This window comes from Palaemon carinicauda, chromosome 25 (genome assembly GCF_036898095.1).
Source record: "Palaemon carinicauda isolate YSFRI2023 chromosome 25, ASM3689809v2, whole genome shotgun sequence".
NCBI classification, from domain to species: Eukaryota; Metazoa; Arthropoda; class Malacostraca; order Decapoda; family Palaemonidae; genus Palaemon; species Palaemon carinicauda.
This window is the reverse complement of record NC_090749.1, coordinates 94,463,043-94,488,936: the sequence shown is the minus strand read 5'-3', so window position 1 is coordinate 94,488,936 and position 25,894 is coordinate 94,463,043. Positions and strand designations below refer to the sequence as shown.

The 25,894-nt window shown below is 52.3% G+C and overlaps 1 protein-coding gene across 3 annotated transcripts in view; it reads left to right on the top strand.

Annotated features, from left to right (window-relative positions):
* The first annotated feature begins 1,688 nt into the window (after positions 1-1,688).
* LOC137618716 (zinc finger protein OZF-like) overlaps positions 1,689-25,894 on the top strand; it is a 912,062-nt gene continuing 887,856 nt past the window's right edge. For 2 of the 3 annotated variants that reach the window (XR_011039821.1, XM_068348877.1), the window contains exon 1: positions 1,689-1,850. The gene's annotated coding sequence lies outside the window, so the exon portion shown is untranslated. Of the gene's footprint in view, positions 1,929-25,894 lie in introns of all 3 variants that reach the window. The other variant, XM_068348879.1, reaches the window with a different exon arrangement.

Below are 25,894 nucleotides of genomic sequence, written 5' to 3'. Positions count from 1 at the left end.
TGGTGTCCAATAAAAGTTAGTTTTCTTTCATCCAAAATGTCAAGTAATCTTTTTTCGATATTGATCTTTTGTAGAACTTCCATGTTAGTCTTTTTCTCAATCCAGCTTATCCTAAGGACTCTTCTGTAACACCATAGTTCAAAACTTTCAAATCTTTTCCGATCTGTAGCTTTTAAAACCCAACATTCTGAGCCGTATGATGGATGGGGAAAACAAGTGATTTGAGAAGCCGCTTCTTTGTGTTTAGAGTGATATGTCTGTCTTTACACACATTGCATTCTTTGCAATACCAATTCTTCTTTTGATCTCTTGGGAGTCGTCTCCATTATTGGTGAAAGTTTCTCCGAGGTAAGTATATTCAGTGACATTATCTAGGGCAACTCCGTCTAGTAGGATTTCTTGATCTGACGGAGCTTTTTGACACTTCATGACCTTTGTTTTCTTAGCATTTAGGTACAGTCCCACTTTTTCACTCTCAGCTTTTACTTTTGATACTAATGTTTGGAGGTCCTCCATACTTCCAGCGATTAAAACCACATCGTCGGCATATCTTAAATTAGTGATCTTTTGTCCTCCGACAGTTATGCCTCCTTCGTAGTCTTCAAGCGCATTTCTCATTATGGTTTCCGATTAGATGTTAAAGAGGTGGGGAGAAACAATGCATCCTTGTCTGGCACCTTGTCCGATGTTAAACCAATCTGTTAGGCCATAAGATGTTCACACTGCTGCTTTCTGTTGATTGTACAGTGCTTTCAGAAGTGAGATGACATGAGGTGGAAAACCCATAGAGTACATGTCGTTCCATAAGATGTCATGTGCAACTGTATCAAAGGCTTTAGTGTAGTCAATAAAACAAAGGAATACGTCGATTCCTCGTTCTCTGTTTTTTTTTTTTCAAGGATCATCTTGAGATTCATGATTTGGTCTCTGGTGCCTTTCCCAGGACGGAATTCTGCTTGTTCGTCAGCGATTTCTTCGTTCAGTTTGTTTGCCATTCTCTTAGCCATGATTTTCAAAAGAATTTTGCTACTGTGACTAATGAGGGAGATTGTCCTATTATTGCTGCATTTGAGGGTGTCACCTTTCTTAGGGATGGGGACAAAGACTGACTCCCCCCAATCGTCTGGCCATTTGTTTTCGATCCAGAGTATTAACTTTTAAAATCTGTATTAACAATATATTAGATTTTAAAGATACGATGAAATGAATACAGCTATGTATAGTATACATTTTAAACCTAAATAGATACAATTTTGTTTTACGTAGATATTCGTATACCAAATGTGAATATGTACGACATTTTTTCCCATTCTTAAGCAATGTCATTCATCTAAATGTCCACTATGGTTAAATTACCTTATGAGGATGTCTTATATCAAAGAAATTTTGCTTTTATTTCCAACTAACGTAAGTTTATATCAACAATGAATCTGTGCTTTTTTGTTTATATTTAAATGTATTTTTTTAATATAGGGGTGAATGTAGTTAGAAAGAGCGTAATATATCTTATTATCAAATAAACTCATTATGAGCAAAATTTCTAGCTTAAATACGATAATATAAAGCCAGTTTTACAATATACTAATTATAATTCAGTATTAGAACGCAGCAAAATACAGCACCTTCGAAGCTTCTTCTAGTAGTATGCCCACAATCACAGTGTTGTGGAGAGAGCAACGAAGAATTTCAGTGTTGTGGAGAGAACAACGAGGAAATGTAGCGGTGGGTGCCAATGTAGTTAGACGATGATGTCCAGAATGTACCTGAATTTGCTAAATACAATTCAGTACTACCTTGCCAGGAGTGAATCCAGTTGGGAAGCAAGCACAGAGTTGAGACTTTGTCTTAGGGTAGGGTAAAGTTACGGTAGTGTAATGGGGTCTACCCCCCTCCCCCCCTGGTAGGGAAGGATACAGCTCCTTTGTTAGGTTAGGTGATGTTTTTAGTTTTGTTTCCATTTTTAAAATATCTATTTAAAATATTAGAGCCTTTTCATATTAGCGGTCAGTTCCTCTCCCCGCATGCATTGAAATTGAACACCAACTAACGTAAACTTCTCCCCCCCCCCCCCTTTACGTAACCTACAAGCCGTGTCCTTACCTACTTTATGTTAGCCCCCTCTAAACCCCCCCCCCCATCAGTGCCATATTCTTAGTTGGCCGTCATCATATATACAGTTGGCCGCTATCATACATACACCCCGAAATATTACTCCCAGTCTGTCCCAACATACTACAAAGGCTCCTGCCTTAGCCTAATGTAGGCTATGTCCACCTAACCTAACATACAGCTGATATATACCTACTCTGCCCTTTCCTATACAGTACTGTATACCCGTTCAGTACAGAGTACATCCTGGCCAATGCCCGTCCTTCGTAGCAAATGTTGTAATAGGTCAGGAATAGGATGAATTAACGACCTGTTTGCAAGTCTACGTAGGACCCCATTATTATTATTATTATTTTTTAAATATTAAACTTAGCCGGTGAATATATAAATAGCTGACGTCTCCGACGGCCCGACAGATTCCAAAAACTCGCGAGCGATCGCCATGAAGGTTGCGGGTGTGCCCACCAGCGCCGACTATCGGCCAGATACCGCATATACTTCTCAACCACTCCAGTTCTTCTCTGTCGGTGTCACCGACAACATTGGTTCCGCTCGCTTTAAACCTCGAGTTTTCTACCGAATTGGTGAAGTACTTTGTTTTGGTTGTTTTATTGGCTTTCGCTGTGTTGGTGTGTTTCTTCAATAAAACTCTTGAAACCCTTTTTTGCTTGTGTTTTTTGTTGATGAACTTGGCTTTACTTTGGATTTTCTCTGGTTGTTCATAATGGCTGACCCTTCTCCTGTATATCGCAAGTGTGCGAGAGATTGTAACAAACGTCTTCCAAAGGCCTCTATCGACCCTCATACTGTTTGTTCTAATTGCCCGGGTAAATCCTGCCAATTAGGAGATCGGTGTGAGGAGTGCGTGGTCTTGTCGGAATTCGAGTGGCTAGAGTATGAAAAGTATCCTCGTAAGCTCGAAAGAGATAGGGTGAGGAGAAGTTCGTCTAGATCTTTGGAATTTTCCTCCTCCCATGCCCCTGAACCTAATCCTTCCCCTGTAGTGGTAGTTCCTGAACCCCCTATTAGCACTCATGAACCTTCAATGCGCGATATGTTTTTAGCTATTCAAGCATTAGGTGAAAAGGTTGAATCCTTAGCCTCGGACATGAACTAGCTTATGTCCGATGTTAAGTTGTTAAAGTGGTAAAGCAGAAAATCTAAGTGGCAAAGTGGAAAGTGCGCAAAATGTGTTTAGTGTTGCGACCGAGGGTTCGTCTGTTCGTGCTTGTCGCTCCCCTAGTCCGAGACCTCTTTCAGGCTCCCCTGCACGAGGGAGAAGGAATGTCGTAGGACTTAAGGGGGCGAGAGGTGTAAACCGACGTACAGACGTTCCCTCTTTGGCATCAGACGTTTCTCATCAAGAACGTCCTTACCATAAGACGGGTGAGACTAAGTTCTCCTCGTTCTCCGACTACTTGTCGCATAAACCTTGGCGCAAGGTTTCTAGGCCCTTAAAGCGCAAGTCAGTCCCCTCAGGACAGATCCAGCGTCCTGGCTGTAGCCATTGGGGCAGCTCTGACCACTTGCAGTCATCGGATGGCTGTTCGCCTGTTAAGCGAAAACGTAACACGGAGTCCGAGGGTCTCAGTAGGGGCAATGTTTTGCCTGCGCAGACGTTACCGACGTCACGGCCCGTTCCGACTCCCGTTGACCTGAAGTGGGTTGTCCTGTGGGACATGCAGTCTAAACTTTCCTCCCTCATGGAAGATTACGAGCATGAACAGGTTCGCGATGATCCTTTGCTTGCGGTTCGCCAGTACGATAAGCGTGACTCTGGCCTTCAGCCGTCTAAACGAGTGTTTTCTCGTCCGTATGATGTTAGCGCTAACGTTTCTAGTGCTTTTAAACGCGATGCTGATCGTGTTCCTCGTCATTCACGTCAGTCACGTGACGTGGAACCCCCTTTGCCGCAGTCTCGAACTGACGTTCAGCAGCTGTCACCGCAGCCCCGCACTGATGTTCGTCGGCCGGCTCCGTTGCCCCGACGTGACGTTAAGCGTCTGTCACCGCAGTCAGAAGTTGTTTTTCCTGCTCAGACCCTGCAGTCAATGCAGTCTCGACGTGATGTCGAACGGCAATCAACTCAGCCTGTTGTTGTTTGTCAGTCACAAGACTTTCAGTCTTTGCAGCCGCGGCGTGACGTCGTTTCCTCAGCTGTTGCTGCTGCTCCGTCGCATGTTGACATAGCCTGTCAAGCGTTGCCTCCTCGGCATGTCTCTCCGTATCGCAAGACTCGGCAGTTGTTGGATGAGGAAGTCGTTGATCCCCTTCCAACTGATATGCCTTTGGGGACTTTTTCGGATGGAGAGGAGCCTAAAGTTGCTCAGCTCTCTCTTGATTTTAAAAAGATCATGCTTATTTTTAAGGAACTTTTTCCTGATCATTTTGTGTCTGCTGCTCCTCGTTCGCCCCCATCAGAGTTCACGCTGGGCCTAGCTGCTTCGATGCCGTCGTTCACAAAGTTAGTGCTCTCTCGCTCTTCTAAGAGAGCTTTGCGTTTACTAGGCGACTGGTTGATGACCAGGAGGAGTTTGGGGAAGTCAGCTTTTGCTTTTCCCCCTTTTAAACTGGCTTCTCGCGCGAACGTCTGGTATGACACGGGAGAAGTTATCGGCTTGGGAGTACCTGCCTCTGCCCAGGGAGACTTCTCAGGCCTCGTAGACTCTCCTCGTCGTCTGGCCATGAGACGCTCGAAAGTTTGCTGGTCCTCTTCAGACCTAGATCATCTCCTCAAAGGAGTTTATCGGGCCTTTGAAGTTTTCGACTTCTTGGATTGGTCGCTGGGAGCCTTGAGCAGGAAGATCTCCTCGACTGACCGTGATGTCTCTGTGCAAATTAGCCTATGTCCTGCATGGACAAAGCTATCCGAGATGGCTCTAATGAACTCGCTGCTACTTTTACGGCAGGAGTTCTTAAGAAGAGGGAGACTCTTTGTTCTTTCCTGTCTGCAGGTGTCACTCCTTGTCAAAGGTCAGAACTACTCTTTGCGCCTTTGTCTTCTGCCCTGTTCCCACAGCAGTTGATTAAGGATATCGCAACGTCTCTAGTGCAGAAGGATACTCATGATTTGATGGCCACGTCTGCGCGTAAGGCTGCTCCTTCGTCCTCTTATGTCGTCAGACCTAAATTCGATACTCCAGCGACGAGATTTATCCCGCCCTTTCGTGGCAGAGCTCCCAGTAAGGGAGGCTCTCGTGCCGATAGTAAGAGAGGTAAGAGGAGAGGATCTAAGTCCTCCCGTGGCAGAGTCTGACTGCCCACGTCCTCAGACAGCAGTAGGGGCTAGATTGACCAACTTCTGGCAGGCCTGGGAGAAGAGGGGTGCAGACCGGGAGTTTGTTTTGTTGCTAAAGGAGGGGTACAAAATACCTTTTGTACGGAGACCTCCTCTAGTAAAAGTCCCAATAGACCTCTCTCCCAGGTATTGAGAGGAGTCAAAGAGACAGGCATTACATCTCCAGGTGTCTCAGTTGCTAGAGAAGGGGGCGGTGGTGAAAGTCTCGGACCTTCAATCACCGGGGTTTTACAACCGTCTCTTCCTAGTTCCAAAGCATACAGGAGGTTGGAGGCCGGTGCTGGATGTCAGTGCTCTCAACGTGTTTGTTGTCAAAACAAAGTTTACGATGGAGACCACCAAATCCGTTCTGGCAGCAGTCAGAGAGGGAGACTGGATGGTCTCTCTCGACTTGCAGGATGCGTACTTCTACATTCCTATACACCCAGATTCTCAGCCGTATCTGAGGTTTGTATACAGGAATGTGGTGTACCAATTTCGAGCACTGTGCTTCGGCCTCAGCCCTGCTCCTCTTGTTTTTACGAGGCTCATGAGAAATGTAGCAAAATTCCTACATTTGTCGGGGATTCGAGCCTCCCTGTACCTGGACGACTGGTTACTCAGAGCGTCGTCCCGTCATCGCTGTCTGCAGGACCTACAGTGGACGTTGGATCTTGCAAAGGAGTTGGGCCTATTGGTGAACATAGAGAAGTCTCAGCTGACTCCCTCCCAAACGATTCTCTATTTGGGGATGGAGATACAGAGTCTAGCTTTTCGGGCTTTTCCGTCTGCCAACAGGATAGAGCAAGCCTTGCTCAAAGTCCGTCTCATGCTAGAGAAAGACCATTGCTCTGTGAGAAGCTGAATGAGCCTCCTAGGGATGCTTTCATCCCTGGAACAGTTTATCTCTCTAGGGAGACTTCACCTACGCCCTCTCCAGTTCCATTTAGACTCCCATTGGAACAAGGACAAAACTTTGGAGGCGGTCTCGATCCCGATCTCCGAGCCAGTCAAGACTTGCCTGAACTGGTGGGACAGCAATATACGTCTTCGAGAAGGTCTGTCCCTGGCAGTCAAGAACCCAAACCATGTGTTATTTTCAGACGCGTCGGATTTGGGTTGGGGGGCGACTCTGGACAGTCCGGAATGTTCGGGTCTTTGGACGGCAGACCAGAGGAGCCTTCACATCAACTGCAAGGAGCTGTTGGCGGTTCATTTAGCACTGACGAGTTTCGAGAGTCTGCTTCGAAACAAGGTGGTTGAAGTGAATGCGTATAATACCACGGCTTTGGCTTACATCTCCAAGCAAGGAGGCACTCACTCCCACGCTCTTTTCATCATCGCAAGGGACCTCCTCATCTGGTCAGAAGATGGAAGCATCTCACTGTTGACGAGGTTCGTCCAAGGGAAATTGAACGTCTTGGCGGACTGTCTCAGTCGGAGAGGTCAGGTGATCCCTACAGAGTGGACCCTCCACAAGGATGTGTGCAAGAGTCTTTGGATGACTTGGGGTCAACCCACCATCGATCTCTTTGCGACCTTGCTGACCAAAAGGCTCCCGACTTATTGCTCTCCAGTCCCAGATCCAGAGGCGGCCCACATAGATGCCTTTCTGTTGGACTGGTCTCACCTGGACGCTTACGCATTTCCGCCGTTCAAGATCCTCAACAAGGTGTTGCAGAAGTTCGCCTCTCACGAAGGGACAAGGTTGACGTTGGTTGCTCCCCTCTGGCCCGCGAGAGAGTGGTTCACAGAGGTACTTCTATGGCTGGTAGACGTCCCAAGGAGTCTGCCTTTACGGATGGATCTCTTACGGCAGCCTCACGTAAAGAGACTTCATCAAAGCCTCCCCGCGCTTCGTCTGACTGCCTTCAGACTATCGAAAGACTCTCAAGAGCTCGAGGATTTTCGAAGGAGGCAGCCAGAGCGATCGCAAGGGCTAGGAGATCTTCCACTATCAAGGTCTACCAGTTGAAGTGGGAGGTATTTAGAGACTGGTGCAAGTCCTCCTCTATTTCCTCATCCAGTATCTCTGTAACGCAGATTGCGGATTTTCTCCTGTATCTGAGAAATGGTCGCTCCCTCTCTGCTCCCACCATTAAAGGCTACAGAAGCATGTTGGCTTCTGTTTTCAGACATAGAGGCTTGGATCTTTCAAATAACAAAGATCTCCAAGACCTCCTTAAGTCTTTCGAGACCTCTAAGGAGCGTCGTATTTCAACTCCTGCTTGGAACTTAGACGTGGTCCTACAGTTCCTAATGTCAGACAGGTTTGAGCCGTTAAATTCAGCCTCCCTGAAGGATCTTACCCTTAAGACACCTTTTTTGGTGAGCTTGGCTTCGGCTAAAAGGGTCAGTGAGATCCATGCTTTTAGTAAGAACATCGGCTTCTCGACGAATAAAGCTATATGTTCCCTTCAACTTGGTTTTTTGGCCAAGAACGAACTTCCGTCTCGTCCTTGGTATAAATCTTTTGAAATACCTAGTCTTTCAGAGATCGTAGGTAATGAAGTTGAAAGAGTGCTGTGCCCCGTTAGAGCTCTTAAGTTTTACTTGTCTAGAACTAAACCAATACGAGGTTGTTCTGAGGCTTTATGGTGCTCCGTTAAGAAGCCCTCATTGCCCATGTCTAAGAATGCGTTATCGTACTTTGTTAGACTTTTAATCCGGGAGGCACATTCTCATTTAAGTGAGAAGGATCGTAGTTTGCTTAAGGTCAAGACTCACGAAGTGAGAGCAATAGCGACTTCAGTGGCTTTTAAGCAAAACAGATCCCTTCGAAGTATTATGGACGCGACCTTCTGGAGGAGCAAGTCAGTGTTCGCTTCATTTTACTTAAAAGACGTCCAGACTCTTTATGAGGACTGCTACACACTGGGTCCATTCGTTGCAGCGAGTGCAGTAGTGGGTGAGGGTTCTACCACTACATTCCCTTAATCCCAATATCCTTTTAATCTTCTCTTGAAATGTTTTTTAATCTTGTCTTGGGTTGTACGGAAGACTAGGAAGTCTTTCGCAATCTTTTTGGTTTGGCGGGTGGTCAAATGTTGTTTCTTGAGAGCGCCCAGATTAAGGGTTTTGATGAGGTCCTGTTATAGGGGTGTTCGCCCTGGATATAACAGCTCCTGGGAGTCTTTCAGCATCCTGAGAGGATGGCTGGGCTTCGTGAGGAAAGCGGACTAATGAGGCAGAGTAATCATCAGAGTCAGCTTCCTTACCAGGTACCTATACTTAAGTTGGTTTTTTATGAAATATTTGTCAAAAAACTCTTGAGCATATACGCCTTTATTGTATTAATTTATATATTCACCGGCTAAGTTTAATATTTAAAAATGATATTTTCATTATAAAATAAATTTTTGAATATACTTACCCGATGAATATATAATATTACATGCCCTCCCTTCCTCCCGATAGAGACCCAGCGGACTGTGAAGAACTGGAGTGATTGAGAAGTATATGCGGTATCTGGCCGTTAGTCGGCGCTGGTGGGCACACCTGCAACCTTCATGGCGATCGCTCACGAGTTTTTGGAATCTGTCGGGCCGTCAGAGACGTCAGCTATTTATATATTCACCGGGTAAGTATATTCAAAAATTTATTTTATAATGAAAATATCATATTATTATTATTATTATTATTATTATTATTATTATTATTATTATTACATGCTAAGCTATAGCCCTTGTTGGAAAAGCAGGATCCTATAAGCTCAGGGGCTCCAACAGGGAAAAATAGCGGAGTGAGGTAAGGAAATAAGGAAATAATCTACAACAAAAGAAATGAACAATTATAATATATTAAGAACAGTAACAACCTTAGAATAGCACTTTTATATATAAATTATGAGAATAGCCCATAGAGGAAAGTAAATACATTACTGTAAATATACTACAAGAGAAGTAATAAACAATTAGAATAAAATTTGTTCCGTAACTGGAATACAAACCTACGCTATTTATTAGGGGTATTACTTTTGGCGAAGCTGAAAGGACGTTCCATTAAATTTTAGCGAGGGTTAACTATCCATTTGTTTCGTAACTGGAATACAAACCACGCTATTTGATAGGGATATTACTTTTGGCGTAGCTGAAATGACGAGCCATTAATTTTTAACGAGGGTTTACTACCCACACCGCTAGTTAGCAGGGGTAGGGGAGGGTAGCTTGCTAACCCCCCTCTCACACAACTGTGCTTGAGCTCACTTTACTCTCGGCTCGGATGGTGGTCGGACATGTCCGGTCTCATCCTCGCCGTCATATTGGCAGCCATTTAATTGCTTTTGTTCTTTTCTTTTACTAGTTCTGTACATGTGAAGTTGGCCTCTGCAGTCATGCGCACCTGCCCTGGGTTTCCCGACCGCCCCTGTGGAACATTCATGTCGGCGGTTGAGACTGATCCTCACGCCCTTTGTCCTTCTTGTAGGGGCCAACGGTGTGATAGTAACAACAAGTGAAGTGAGTGTAGGGAGTGGTCTGCCTCCCAGTGGGAGAGGTTTTCGGGATATTTCTCCTTCAAAGATTGCTTCGAAAGGAGCAAAACCCAAGGCCTCTTTTTCCGTTGCCCAAACCTCCTCCGAAGCTCCCACTCGGTCGGTTACTTTCGAGAGACCATCGGGTGGTAGCGTAGACCGATGTATTGTTAACCAAGCTTGGGGCTCGAGAGATGACGTTGCTTCCCCTAGCGAAGCAGCTCCATCTCTCCCCCCCAGGGGAGGATATGTCACTAACCTCCCTTTTTCAGCTTTGGTCCTCCTTGGGGCTTACGTGTTCACCCTCCAAGGAGGTTATGCTTAACTACTTCCGATTGGGTTCCGCTGTCAAGCATTCGTTATCACCGTCAGAGGTTGATCCTCTGTCTTTTGTCGACGTTGTGGTGTCAGACGTATCCACTGCGGTATCACCCATCACCCCTTCCACTCCAAATTCTACGGTAGCTGACGGCTTAGTTTCTTCCGTTCCTGTTCAACCTACGAGGGAGAAACTTAAGTCCATCGTCAGTCTCTCCTTCTAGTGTTTCTTCCCCTCGAGGGAGTTCACTTATAGAGACTCCTCTTTGGAGGACTGCAGAAGGTCAGGTTGCTGATCCAACGGCCCCCAGAGGGTGCATTCGTCGGAAGGCTCGCCTTCCTTTTTGCCATAGAGGCCTTCCTTCACCTGCGGTGAGGAGGCGCCTCTTTGGTTCAACATCTTCGATGCAGTCCCCTGCAGTGGAGCGTCTAGGCCAATCATCCATCACTGTTTCTGCATTGGTCTTGGACCTTTCTGCAGATCGTTCGCGATCTCCTTCGGTGGAAGGTCGTCCTTTTAAAGGACACGTCGACCTTCCACCCGACAGACCTTCCGTCGCCATTTCTACATGGGCCTAACAAGGCTCCACCCAAGCACGCTGTTGCGCGCCAACAACATACGCGCCCACGAGACCTGACGAGCACTCTTTAGTAACTCGTCAGGCCCCATCACTACGAGCGGATATTCAGCATAACCCTAACACAGGGCATCAAGAGCGTACGTGCCAACACGCTCATACGCTCCAACAGGAGCATAGTTCCATCATGCGCTATGCGCGCCTTCATGCGCGCCCTCATGCGCATATGCGCCCACATTCTCCTGCGCAAACTGCGCCCATGCGCCCTGCGCTTACGCGCCAACAGTCTCCTACGCGCCCGCGCCCATCTGCGCGCTAATACTCACCTGCGCGCCATCAACCTCCTGCACAATGGCGGTCTCGTGCACGCCAGCGCTCTCCCGCATGCCAACATTATCCTACCCGCGTGCATACGCATCCAACATCTAACTCTCCGGCGCTCCATGCTGTGCATTATGCTACGCGCCAGGTAAAACCTGCGCGCCAACTGTCAACAGATAGCAGGACTTCCGGGAAGACAGCAATGCTGTCTTCTCTCATGCCCCAACCAGTACCAACGCGCCAGCCTTCTTCTGCCTGCATCCACAAGGATACGCATGCGCGCCTTCCGCACACTCGCCCATCCTCTCCAAGGGATGGGCACCAACATTCTCCCGCGCTTCCGCACGCTCCACAGGATTCAAATGCGGGCCCTCGCGCTAGGGAACTTTCTTCCGCGCGCGCACACTACGGTCGGTACAGACGCACGGGAACGCTCTCGCGCGCCCCCGCGCACTCAACGTGATAATCCTGCGCACACGCCACCAGTCTCCCGTGCACGAGCCCCGATATTCTCCCTCGCGCGAGCGCCATTATTCTCCCTCGCGCGAGCATCAATATCCTCCCGTGCGCGAGACTACTGAATGACGTACGGCAAGGTCGCCATCGCCTCATTCCCCTCCCTGCAAGTGCATACCACCGCACATTGTGGGAGAAGGGAAACTTCCAGAATGGTCCAGGATCCCAAAGCTTCCACAGGCGAACCCACCAATGATAGTGACTCCTCCCAGGGATCCTTCAATCCCTTTCCCTTCAAAGGGTATGTCTGGCAGCGCGTCTGTCAGCCAACAGCCCTGGTTCGGTGCCCTGATCAGAGCCGTAACTCAGGCCTTCAAGCCTATCTTCTCTGAATTGGGACCCAAAACCATGGCTTCTTCTACCCCTTTGAAGAGAAAAAGAGGAGTTCCAGATGCGGTCACTTCCCCAAGGGCGAAAGTGACTCCACGCAGACCTTCGAGGCAGGTTTCTTCTATTCCTCAGACTGCCTCTCCTTCCCTTTTGGATGAAGATTTCCCGTCCCCAAGGGAATCACGCGAGGAGAGACTTTCCCCCATTGCATCAATGAAGAAAACCTCTCCGCGCCGAGGGATCTACTCAGTCGGGGATTGGAAGGAACATGCCACCCTCGTCAATGTTGGACTCTTACATCCTTCCCAAGAAGGAATCTCAAGACTCCAAAACATTGACTAAGTCCTCTACTAGGACTAGGATGGAGCCAACTGGCCACTCAGGGAAGGTCCGCGACTCTCCCCAAGAAGAGCCTTTGGGGATAGAAGGAGACTTCGCTGGAAGTCCTACAGCAAGAGGAGAACAGCAAATGTCAGAACATGCGTTTTGGCAAGTTCTGACTCTAATGAGGGCTCTCGACGGGTTTTCTGACCCAGAGATCCCTCCTCGAGAGGGCAAAGACACGGTCCTTGGTACTCAAAGACAGAGCACTCCTACATGCCAATGCCATCTATCCAGCGTTCTCTTGCGTGCCGGCACTCTTCTGCGCGCCAGCGCTCTCTACTACACAAGAGCTTGCCGGCGCCCTCCAGCGCGCCAGCGCTCTTTGTTGCGCCAGCACTCTCCAGCTTGCCAACGACCTCCTTCGCGCCATTGTTCTCCTGCGCGTCCATGCTCTCCAGTGCATTAGCATATGCCAGCTTGCCAGCGCTCGCCAGGCTGACAGCATTCTACTGTGCCCCAGCACTTTTCTGCTCGGTAGAGCTCTTCACTGCACTAGCCTTTTCCTGCTCTAGCCCTCTCTTGCACACTAGCGCTCTCCACTGCATCAGCATATGCCAGCGCTCGCCAGCGTGCCAGTACTCTATTGCGCGCCATCCCTCTCCCACTCGGCAGTGGTGTCCTGCCAGCGCTCTCCTTCCCACCAGTGCTCCCTTGCGCGCTAGCACTTTCCAGCTCTCCTCAGCGCCAGCGTCTCCAGGTAGCTAGTACTCTCCTGTGGGCTAGCGCTGTCCAGGTTGTCAGCGCTCTCCAGTGCCTCAGCACTCCCCAGCGCTTCCACACTCCACAGTGCATCATGGTTTGTCACCTCACCAGCGCGGTACCACTCACCAGCAGGTCAGTACTCGCCAGCATGTCAGCGCTCTCCAGCCCTTCAGGGTTCTACAGCGTATCAGTGTTCTCCAGCACATCAGCGCACCCTTGATTTCCAGAGCATCAGCGTTTGCCAGCAGAACGCACTCACAAGTACATTAGCGCTTTCCAGCTCACCAGCGCTCTCCTGCGAACCAGCGCTGTCCAGTTTGCCAGCACTCTCCTGCGTGCCAGTGCTCTCAATCTCGCCAGTGCAATCCAGCTCGCCAGAACTCTCCTGTAACGCTAGCGCTCTCCGGCTCGGCAGAGCTGTCCAACTCGCCAGTACTCTCCTCTGCGCCACCACTTGCCAGCTGGCCAGAGCTCTCCTGTGGGCCAGTGCTCTCCAGCTCTCAAGCGTGCTAATACTCTCCAGTGTGCTAGCGCTCTACAGTGCGTCATCGCTCCCCAGCATGTCCACGCTCTCCAGCACCTCAGCGTTTGACAACTCGCTGGCACGTCAGCGTTTTCTAACTCACTATTGCTCTCCAACTTGCCAGTGCTCTCTAGCTCCTCAGCACTCTCCAGCATGTCAGCGCTCATCAGTGCTTCCACGCTCTCCAGTGCATCAGCGTTTGCCAGCACGCCAGTGCTTCCCAGCACGCCAGCGCTTCCCAGCACGACGGCGCTCCCCAGCACGACAGCAATCACCAGAACGTTATTGCTCTCTAGCTCGCCAGCTCTGTCCAGCGCACCAGCTATGTCCAGTGCGCCAACGCTTTTCTGAGTGCCAGCAGTCTTCAGCTTGTCAGCGCTCTCCTGCCCACTAGCTCTTTCCAGCTCGCCATTGCTCTGCAACATGCCATTGGTCTTCAGCACTTTCCTGCACGTCAGTGCTCTCTAGCGTCTCAGTGCTTTTCAGCACATCAGCGTTTACCAGCTCGCCAGGACATCATCGCTCTCCTGTGCGCCAGCGCTCTCAAGCTCGCCAGGGCTCTCCTGCATGCCAGCATTCTCCTGCGCTCCAGCTCTCTCCATTTCAGCAGCACTTTCCCACCCATCAGCGTCTCCAGCTCGCCAGCACTCTCCTGCGCCCCAGGACTTATCGGATCGGCAGTGCTCCCCAGCGTGTTAGTGGACACCAGCGTGTCCACGTCCTCCAGCACATCAGTGTTAGCCAGCTCTCCAGTGCTCGCCAGCACCACAGCAATCACCAGCACGTCAGGGCTCTCCAGCTTGCCTGTGTTCTCCTGCGCAGCAGAGCTCTCCTACATGCCAGGGCCATCTATCCAGCGCTCCAACGTTCTCTTGCGTGCAGGAACTCTCCTGCGCGCAAGCGCTCTCCAGTACACAAGGGCTTGCCAGCGCCCTCCAGTGCACTAGCGCTCATTATTGTGCCAGCACTCTCCAGCTCGCCAGCGACCTCCTTCACGCCAGTGTTCTCCCGCGTGCCAGCGCGCCCATGCTCTCCTGCACATCTGCATATGCCAGCTTGCCAGCGCTCGCCAGGACGACAGCCCTCTACTGCGCTGCAGCGCTCTTCCGCTCGGTGGAGCTCTTTACTGCACTAGCCTTTGCCAGCGCTTACAAGCGCTCTTCGGTGCGCTAGCATTCTCTTGCACGCTAGCGCTATCCACCGCATCAGCATATGCCAGCGCTCGCCAGGGTGCCAGCACTCTATTCAGCACCATCCCTCTCCCACTCGGCAGTGCTGTCCTGCTTGCCAGTGCTCTCCTTCCCACCAGTGCTCCCTTGCGCGCCAGCACTTTCCAGCTCTCCTCAGCGCCAGCGTCTCCAGGTAGTTAGTACTCTCTTGCGTGCTAGCGCTGTCCAAGTTGTCAGCACTCTCCAGCGCTTCTACATTCTTCAGCGCATCAGGGTTTGTCACCTCGCCAGCGCGGTACCACTCACTAGCACGTCAGCACTCACCAGCCCTTCAGGGCTCTGCAGCGCATCAGTGTTCTCCAGCGCACCCATGATTTCCAGCGCATCAGCGTTTGCCAGCACGAACGCACTCACAAGCACATCAGCGCTTTCCAGCTCACCAGCGCTCTCCTGAGAACCAGCACTGTCCAGCTTGCCATCACTCTCCTGCGCGCCAGTGCTCTCAATCTCGCCAGTGCAATCCAGGTCGCCAGTACTCTTTTGCAACGCTAGCGCTCTCCGGCTCGGCAGAGCTGTCTAACTCGCCAGTACTCTCCTTCACGCCAGCACTCACCAGCTGGCCAGTGCTCTCCAGCTCTCAAGCGTGCTAATACTCTCCAGTGCATCATCGCTCCCCAGCGTGTCTACGCTCTCCAGCACCTTAGCGTTTGACAGCTCGCTGGCACTTCAGTGTCCTCTAACTCACTATCCCTCTCCAACTTGCCAGTGCTCTCTAGCTCCTCAGCACTCTCAAGCATGTCAGTGCTCCTCAGCGCTTCCACGCTCTCCAGCGCATCAGCGTTTGCCAGCACGCCAGTGGTTCCCAGCACGACAGCGCTCCCCAGCTCGACAGCAATCACCAGGATGTCATCGCTCTCTATCTCGCCAGCGATTTCCTGCGGGACAGCTCTGTCCAGCGCACCAGCTATGTCCAGCGTGCCAGCACTTTTCTGCGTGCCAGCAGTCTCCAGCTCGTTAGCGCTCTCCTGCCCACTAGCTCTCTCCAGCTCGCCATCGCTCTGCAACATGCCAGTGGTCTCCAGCGCTCCAGCACTTTCCTGTATGTCAGCGCTCTCTAGCGTCTCAGTGCTTTCCAGTGCATCAGCGTTTACCAGCTCGCCAGGACATCATCGCTCTCCTTTGCGCAAGTTCTCTCCTGCATGCCTGCATTCTCCTGTGCGCCAGATTTCTCCGTTTCGGCAGCACTCTTCTGCGCGCCAGGACCCATCGGATCGGCAATGTTCTCCAGCGTGTCAGCGGACTCCAGCGCGTCCACGCCTTCCAGCACATCAGTGTTAGCCAGCTCTCCAGTGCTCGCAAGCACCACAGCACTCACCAGCACGTCAGGGCTCTCCCGCTCGCCTGTGTTCACCTGCGCAGCAGAGCTCTCCTACATGCCAGTGCCATCTATGCAGCGCTCTCCAGTACACAAGAGCTTGCCAGCGCCCTCCAGCGCACTAGCGCTCTTTATTGCAGCAGCACTCTCCAGCTTGCCAGCGATCTCCTTTACGCCAGTGTTCTCCTGCGCACCAGCGCTCTCCAGCGCGTCCATGCTCTCCAGTGCATCAGCATATGCCAGCTTGCCAGCGCTCGCCAGGATGATAGCACTCTACTGCGCCCCAGCGCTCTCCTGCTCGGCAGAGCTCTTCAGTGCACTAGCCCTCTCCTTTACGCTAGTGCTGTCCACCGCATCAGCATATGCCAGCGCTCGCCAGGGTGACAGTACTCGCTTGCGCTCCAGCACTCTATTGTGCGTCATCCCTCTCCCACTCGGCAGTGCTGTCCTGCCTGCCAGCGCTCTCCTTCCCACAAGTGCTCTCTTGAACGCCAGCATTTTCCAGCTCTCCTCAGCGCTAGCGTCTCCAGGTAGCCAGCACTCTCCAGCGTGTCATCGCTTCTACGCTCTTCAGCGCATCAGCGTTTACCAGCAGGCCAGCGCACCCCAGCACGACAGCGCTCCCCAGTACGACAGCGCTCTCCAATACGACAGCAATCACCAGAACGCCAGTGAATTCCTGCGGGCCAGCTCTGCCCAGCGCGCTAGCACTTTTGTGCATGCCAGCGGTCTACTACCCACTAGCTCTCTCCAGCTCGCCAGCGCTCTGCAACGTGCCAGTGGTCTCCAGCGCTCCAGCACTTTCCTGCGTGTCGGTGCTTTCCAGCGCATCAGCGTTTACCAGCTCGCCAGGACGTCATCGCTCTCCACTTCGCCAGCGCTCAATAGCTCGCCAGGGGTCTTCTGCTCGCTAGCACTCTCCAGCGCTTCAGCGCTCTCCGTCACAGCAGGACTCTCTTGCTCTTCAGAGCTCTCCGTCTCGGCAGGGATCTCCTGTGCGCCAGTGCTCTCCAGCTCACCAGCACTCTCGTGTGCTCTAGTGCCCTCCGGTTTGATAGTGCTCTCTTGCACACAAGCTCTTTCCAGCGCATCAGCAGTCTCTAGGGCATCAGTGCTTCCATGCTGGCCAGCGCATCAGTGTTTGCCAGCTCTCCAGCCCGCCAGTGCTCTCTTGCGTGCCAGCTCTCCCCGTCTCGGCAGCACTCTCCTGAACCCCAGAACCCAGTGGATCGGCAGTGCTCTCCAACCCGTTAGCGCTACCCAGCGCGTCCACGCCCTCCAGTACATCATTGTTATCCATCTCTCCAACGCATTAGTGCTCTCCAGCGTGTCAGCAGTTCGCAGCACGTACACGCCCTCCAGCACATCAGTGTTAGCCAGCTCTCCAGTGCTCACCAGCACCACAGCACTCACCAGCACGTCAGGGCCCTCCAGCTCGCCTGTGTTCTCCTGCGTGCCAGTGCCATTTATCCAGCGCTCCCCAGCGCGGAAGCGCTCGCCACTGCATCAGCGTTTGCCAGCATGCTAGCGCTCGCCAGCACATCAGCGTTATCCTGTTTGCTAGCGCTCTCGTGCGCGCCAGCGCTTTCCAGCTCGCTAATGTTCTCCTGCGCGCCAGCGCTTTCCAGCGAGTCCACGTTACCCAGCGCATGAGCCGTTGCCAGCTTGCCAGAACACAAGTGCTTGTCAGCACAACAGCACTCGCTAGCATGTTAGCGCAATATAGCTCAACAGCGCTCTCCAGCTCACCAGCGATCTCCAGGTTTCTAATGCTCTCGTACACGCCAGCACTTCACCTCGGCAGTGCTCTCCTGCGCGTGAAGGCTCTCCAGCTTGCCAGTAATCTCCAATGCATCAACGCTTCCCAGCGTGTCCACACTCAATAGCTTATATGCGTTTGTGAGCTCGACATCACCCACTGTCATGTCAGCGCTCTCCATTTCGCCAGCGCTCTCCAGCTCGCTAGTGCACTCCTGCACGCCAGTGCTCACCAGCACCCTCTTGTGCGCTGGCGCTCTCCGTCTCGGGAGTGCTAACCTGCGTGCCAGCCCTCTCCTGCGCTCCAGCACTCTTTATTGTGCCAGCGCTCTCCAGCGCATCAGCATGTGCCAGCCTGCCAGCGCTCGCCAGGACGACAGCACTGTATTGCATGCCTGCGCTCCCCTCTGTGTCAGCATTTTCCCACTCATTAGCAATCTCTTGCTTGTCACCGCTATCCAGCTCGCTAGCACTTTCTTGTGCCCCCAGATCTCTACCGCTCGGCAGCGCTCTCCTTCGTGCTAGCGCTTTTCTGTGCGCCAGTGCTCTTCAGCGCGGCTAGCCCTCTTGTGTGCGCCAGTGCTCGTCATTTTACCAGCGCTCTCCAGCACATCAGCATGTGCCAGCGCTCACTAGGGCGACAGTACTCTCTTGTGCAGCAGCGCTCTCCCGCTCAGCAGTGCTCTCCTGCGCACCAGCGCTTTCCTTCGCACCATTTCACCAGTGCTCCCCTGCGCGCCAGAGCTATTAAGCTTTCCAGCGCTCTCTTGTGTGGCAGAACCCAGCGCATTCACGCCCTCCAGCATATCAGTGTTAGCCAGCTCTCTAGTGCTCACCAGTACCACAGCACTTACCAGTACGTTGGCGCTCTCTTGTGCGCCAGCGCTCTTTAGCTCTCTCCGACTCTGCAGCGCTCTCCTGTGCATCAGTGTTCTCTAACTCGCCAATGCTCTCCTGAGCGCCTGCTTTCTCCAGCTCGTCAGCACTCTCCTGCTCACTTGCTAGCTTCAATCTTGCACTCTTTTGCTCGTGAGTGCTCTCCAGTGCGCCAGTACTCTCTTGCGCACCAGCGCTCTCCAGTGTGCCAGCGCGTCGGCTCTCTCCAGCACGATAGCACTCACCAGCACGTCAGCGCTCTGTTGCTTGCTAGTTGTTTCCTGTGCGCTAACGATCTCCAGCTTGCCTGCACTCTCCTGCTTCCCAACACTCTCCAGCTTGCCATCACTCTTCTGCGTGCCAGCGCTCCGCAGCCCGTCCACACTCTGCAGCGCATCAGCAATTGTCACTTCAGCACTCTCCAGCTCGCCAGCACTGTCCTGGGCGCCAGTGCTCTCCAGTGTGTCAGCGCTCCTCAGCACGTCCAATCTCCAGCGCATCAGCGTTTGCCAGCTCGCCAGCATGCCAGCGCTCGCCAAAAGGACAGCACTCATCAAAACGTCAGCTCTCGCCAGCACGACAGCACTCACCTGCACGTCAGCGCTCTATTAGCTCGCTAGCGCTCTCCAGCTTTCCTGCGCTCTCTGGCTTGCCAGCGCTCTCCAGCTTTCCAGCGCTCTCCAGCTCACCAGCACTGTACTACACGCCAGCACTTTCCATCTCACCAGCACTGTCCTACACGCCAGCACTTTCCATCTCACCAGAACTGTCCTGCACGCCAAGACTCTCCAGCGTGTCAGTGCTCCTCAGCTGGTCCACTTTCTCCAGCGCATCAGCGTTTGCCAGCATGCCAGCGCTCGCCAATACGACAGCACTCACCAGAACCTTGGTACTCTCCAGCTTGCCAACACTCTCCTACGTACCAGCTGTCTCCGGCACTCTCCTGCATGCCAGCAACCTCCAGCTCTCCAGTGTTCTTCAGCACGCCAGATCTCTCCAGCGCAGCAGCACTCTCCTGCGTGCCAGTGCTCTCCAGCGCGTTGGTGCTCCCCAGCGTGTCCACGCTCTCCAGCATATCAGTGTTGCAGGGGTTTGCAGACTGTGGCCAGATATAGCACGCAGACCGCCTAGTGTCCGATTGCCGACCACACTCCAACCTTCACTACACAAAAAGATAAAACAGTAGAATAATCATAAATCTGGGTAAAAGGTAAACAATCAAGGCACTGGGCACCACCCCTTGATTTTATACTGGGCAAAGGGACCCAGCTATAACATTACTTCCCTCTTATCTTCGCTATAAATAGCTAAAGGTTTGTATCGGTAGGAAAAATAAGAATTATCTCCGATTTTGTCATGTCATTATTTTTACTTCCTCTCCTAATGTTCATAATGTACGATTAACTTGAAATAAAGAAACTTCCTACCAAAAAAAAAAAAAAGCAGGCGGTTCCTCTATTTAAAATACATTACCTAGCACATCCAAGAGAGGGACGGTAAATTCGAGATAAGATGAGAAATTCTAAGGTTGTAGCTGGGTCCCCTTGCCCAGTATAAAATCAAGGGGTGGTGCCCAGTGCCCAGTTCATTCTTGACTTACCTTTTGCCCAAATCTCTGGGTATTTCACCTTATTGTTTTTGCTTAGTGAAAAGGTGTTTGTTCCGTAACTGACATAGAAACCACGCTATTTAATAGGGGTTATTACTTTTGGCGTAGCTGAAATGACAAGTCATTAGAATTTTAACGAGGGTTTACTACCCCACCGCTAGTTAGCGGGGGTTAGGGAGGGTAGCTTGCTACCCATCCCCCCTCACACACACCTGTGCTTGAGCTCACTTTGCTCTCGGCTCGGGTGGTAGTCGGATGTGTCCGCTCTCACCCTCGCCTCTCTGACAGCCATTAATGTCTTTTTGCTTTCTCTCCTACAGGTTTGAGTGTGAAGTTGGCCTCTGCAAACATGCGCAAATGTCCTGGATTACCCGACCACCCTTGTGGTACATTTATGTCGGCGGTTGAGACGGACCCTCACACCCTTTGTCCTTACTGTAGGGGCCAACGGTGTGATAGTAGTAATAAGTGTGGTGAGTGTAGGGAGTGGTCTATCTCCCAGTGGGAGAGGTTTTCTCGGCGACGGAAGAAGAAGTCCAGGCGGGATATTTCTCCTTCAAAGATTTCTTTGAAAGGAGTAAATCCTAAGGGCTCTTCTTCCGTTGCCCAAACCTCCTCCGAAGCTCCCACTCTATTGGTTTCTTTCGAGAGACCGTCGAGTGGTAGCGTAGACCGTGGTTCTGTTTCCCGATCTCGGGGTTCGAGAGATGGCGTTGCCTCCCCTAGTGAGGCAGCTCCACCTCTTCCCCTGTGGGAGGATTTAAATGTTAGTGTAACTGATTTATTCCAGCTTTGGTCTTCCTTGGGGCTCGAGGGTTCGCCCTCCAAGGAAGCCTTGTTTGACATCATCCGGTTGGGTGCCGCTCTCAAGCAATCGCCGACTTTGGCAGAGGTTGATCCTCTGTCTATTGTCGACGTTGTGGTGTCAGAGGTATCCATTGCGGTATCTCCTAATACCTCTGCAACTTCTCAACCCGCTGTAGATGAAGGCTTAGTTTCTCCCATTCCTGCTGAACCTACGAGGGGGGAACTAAGTCCAACAGTCTCTCCTTCCGGTGATTCTCTCTCTCGGGGGAGTTCACTCACAGAGACTCCTCTTCGGAGGACTACTGATGGTCAGCTTGCTGACCCAACGGCCCCCAGAGAGCGCATATGTCGTAAGGCTCACCTTCCTCTTCGCCAGAGAGGCCTTCCTTCACCAGAGAGGCCTTCCTTCACCTTATAAGTCGGTGAGGAGGCGCCTCTTCGGTTCATCATCATCAGTGCAGTCCGCCGCAGAGGAGCCTCGTCATCGATCTCCGACTGTTCCTGCTACGACCCTGGACCTCTCTGCGGATCGTTTGCGATCCCCTTCGGTGGAAGGTCATCCTTACAAAGGGCACGCCGACCTTCCATCTGTCAGACCTTCTGATCTGCCGTCGCTGTTCCTGGCTGCTGATGCACTTTGGGCGCCAACTAAACGTGTTTTTATAAATCAGGCACCGGGTCCTTCGGGGCAACTAGGGCGTATGCGCCAATGCGCACATATCCCTTACGCGCCATGCCAAGCATGCGCGCCAACGTTCTCCTGACCTCATTGAGGATTTGGAGATAGCGCGTCAGCGCTCTCCTGCTGCTGCTGTTGCTGATATAGCGCGCCGGCGCTCACCTGCGCGCCAGTGCGCACCTGCTGCCGAGGTTCCTGATAAAGCGCGCCAGCGCTCACCTGCGTGCCAGTGCTCACCTGCTCGCCAGCGCTCCACTGCGCGCCCTCAACCTACTGCGCGCCATACGCGCCAACGTTCTCCTGCGTGCCAGCACTCACCAACTTGCCAGCGCTCTCCTCTGCGCCAGTGCTCGCCTGCACGCCAGCGCTCTCCGCGCCCATGATCTCCTGCGCGCCCACAATCTTCGGATCAGGGTGCAGTAGGGAAGTTTAAGACTTCCCCTACTCGCCAACATTTGCCAACGCACCAGCGCTCGCCAATGCGTCGTCTGCTTTCACTTGCGCGCCATCCCTCGCCAGCGTGCATTCGCGCTCAGTCACCTACACGCGCCCACGAGGATGCGCGCGCTCGCCCTGCGTGCCCACGCCCATCTCCCACAGCAGTGATGCATCGCCAGCCTGATATGCGCCCACAAGAGGCGCGCCAACATACACAGGTTCCAGCTGCGCGCCTGCGCGCAAGAGATATCTCTCCTGCGCGTGTGCCCAACGACATCTTCTAGAGCGCACGGGCTCTTCATCCTGATCCTGCGCGCGCGCTAACATTCACCCTCGCGCGCAATCTGCTCTCTGCGCACGCTCCTACGCGCCATCACTCGTTCGCGCGCCCGCGCGTGCACATCAGCAGTCTCCCGCGCGCACATCAGCAGTCTCCCGCACGCGTACATCAGCAGTCTCCCGCGCGCGTGCCATCAGTCTCCTGCGAGTGACACCGGGTATTCCCCATCGCCTGAGCGTCAGCGCGATCGTCAATACCCTCCCACGCGCGAGGCTGCAGGACAACGCGCGGCAAGGTCGCCATCGCCGCATTCCCTCCCCCCGCAAGCGCAGAACAGCGTGCTCGCTGGTAGGGGGGAAGGTTCCAGAAAGGTCCAGGGACATTTCTTCTTTGTCTTCTTTTTCTTTTCAGGTGAACCCCCCTTTGGAAACTCCTCCCAGGGATCGGTCGATCCCTGTCCCTTCAGAGGGAGTGTCTGACAGCGCAGCAACCTTGGTTTGGGGCACTAATCAGAGCGGTCACGCAGGCTTTCAAGCCTGTTCTCTCTGAATTGGGCCACAAATCCTTGGATGCGTCTACTCCCCCGAAGGGAAAAAAAGGAGTTTCGGACGCGGTGACTTCTCCGAGGACTAAGCTGTCTCCTCGTAAGCCTTTGAGGCAGGCCCCCTCCCCCCCAGACTTCTTCTTCCTTCCCTTCGGACGAGGATTTCTTGTCCTCAGGGGAGTCACGTGAGGTGAGACGTTCCCCCATCGCACCAATGAGGGAAACCCCACCTTGCGCTGAAAAGTCTTTTCGGGTAGGGGCGGAGAAGAGCCTACCCCCGTCGTTGTTGGAGTTCTGCATCCCTCCCAGGAGGGAGTCGAAGAACTCCAAGACAGTACCGAAGTCCTCGTGAAGACTTAGACCGGAGCCAGCCAGTCACTCGGAGAACGTCCGCGAGTCTCCCAAAGAAAAGCCTTTGGGGACAGGAGACTTTGCTGCTAGTCCTTCCGCAGGAGAGCTGCAGGAGTCAGAACATGCATTTTGGCAGGTTCTGACTCTTATGAGGACTCTCAATGGGTTTGCTGACCCAGAGATTCCTCCTCGAGAGGGCAAAGACACGGTCTTGGACCGATTGTTTGGGACTCAAAAACCCTCCAAGGCCAGTGCAGCTTTGCCCTGGTCACAGGGGGTTAAGAGTACCAGAGACAAGATCGCAGTCCAGCTCTCTGAGCTAGCCTCCTCCAGCCGATCTAGTGCCGGCAACAAGCTTCTCCCACCTCCTCGTGTACAGCAGAGGAGGTACTTCGAGATCTTAGAGGAGCCTTGTTTAGCTCTTCCCCTTCACCATTCTTTGGAAGAGCTTACCTGGGGAGTCCCTCTTGAGAGACTCTCCAACTGGCAGGTCTCATTCTCGGCGACTGAGATCCTTAATCAGGAGATGGTTTCGGAGTGTGCCATGCGGGTTCGATATCTGGTTAGGGACCTTAGGTATCCTGATACGTTCGGAGGATTTATCCAAAGAACGTACCAGGAAAGCTATGGAGACCTTTTTACTCCCAGGCACTTGCACGATCGAGTTTTTGGCAAACACCATCCTGAAACGTCGGGATGCGGTGTCTGAGAGGTTCCATCAGAAGGTCCCTAGCACCGAGATCAGCAGGCTCAGGCATTCTTCCGTGATGGGAACGAACTTGTTTGAGCCTAAGGACATAGAGAATGCCGCTGAGAGTTGGAGGAAGTCCCACCAAGACTCCCTCCTACATAGGGCTTTGACATCCAAGCCCTATAAGCCTCCAGCACCCCAGCAGCCCCGTCCTACTAAGACCACGAAACCGACAACGGCTGCGAAGACAGTAGTGTCCAAGCCCTTTCCTGTCAGAAGCTCTCCAGGGGAGGGAAGAATCCTAGAGGGAGCAGCCGAGGCCGCAAACGCTAGGATTGGCAGTCCCCCTTCATGTCCACCAGTGGGGGGATGCCTTCAAATTTGCTGAGACAGGTGGCAGCAACTCAGGGCCGATTCCTGGACGATTTCCGTAATCAGTCAGAGATATCGCATCCCGTTCACAACATCTCTACCTCCCCTGATGACAAATGCAGTGTCATTGAGCTCCCTTGCCATGGGATCAGCAAGGGGGCAGGCCCTTCGGGCAGGAGTCCAGACCATGTTGAAGAAGGGCGCTCTCCAGGAGGTCCTCGACGAGTCCCCAGGCTTTTTCAGTCGACTCTTTCTTGTAAAGAAGGCGTCTGGAGGCTGGAAACCAACCATCGACCTCTCGGCTCTGAACAAGTTTGTCAAGCAAACTCTGTTCAGCATGGAGTCCGCAGACACGGTCAGACTTGCAGTGAGACCTCAAGACTTCATGTGCACACTGGATCTGAAGGACGCGTACTTCCAGATCCCAATCCATCCGTCTTCAAGGAAGTACTTAAGATTCAGCCTAGACAACAAGGAGTACCGGTTCAAGGTGCTGTGTTTCGGTCTCTCTACAGCACCACAGGTTTTCACCAGAGTGTTCACCCTAATATCGTCGTGGGGACACAGGATCGGCATCCGTCTCCTCCGTTATCTGGATGACTGGCTGATCCTAGCAGACTCGGAGTAATCCCTTCTTCGACACCGAGACAAACTTCTGGGACTTTGCCAGGATCTGGGGATCATGGTAAATCTCGAGAAGTCCTCTCTGCTTCCCACTCAAAGACTGGTGTACCTAGGCATGATTATAGACACCAATCTCCACAAAGCCTTCTCATCAGACGACAGGATAGCAAGGCTGAGGAAGGTCGCAAGCCCTTTTCTCAGACGAGAAGAGCTTCCAGCCCAATCGTGGTTACGTCTCCTTGGTCACCTCTCATCTTTGGCTCATCTAGTTCCCAACGGTCGCCTCAGGATGAGATCCCTCCAGTGGCGACTCAAGTCCCGGTGGTATCAAGGTTGCAATTCCCTGGACGTCATGATCCCTATGGGACCTGTGGAATGGACGGACCTCCAGTGGTGGGTGACAGACGAGAACCTACGAAGAGGAGTGGATCTTCTCATCCTCCCCCCGGATTTGATGCTGTTTTCGGACGCCTCAAAGAAAGGGTGGGGGGCCCACGTTCTACACCACAGGACCTCATTCCTGTGGTCAGAATCAGAAAATTACCTCCATATAAATCTTCTAGAGATGAAGGCCGTTTTCTTGGCCCTTCAGCAGTTCCAACAATACCTGGTGGGTCACTCTGTGGTGGTGATGAGTGACAACACCACAGTAGTAGCTTACATCAACAAGCAAGGAGGTACCTTTTCAAAGCAACTATCCCATCTTGCAGTAGAGATACTGAGATGGACCGAAGTCCACTCGATTCCACTATCGGCACGCTTCATTCCAGGCAAAAGGAATGTGCTCGCCAA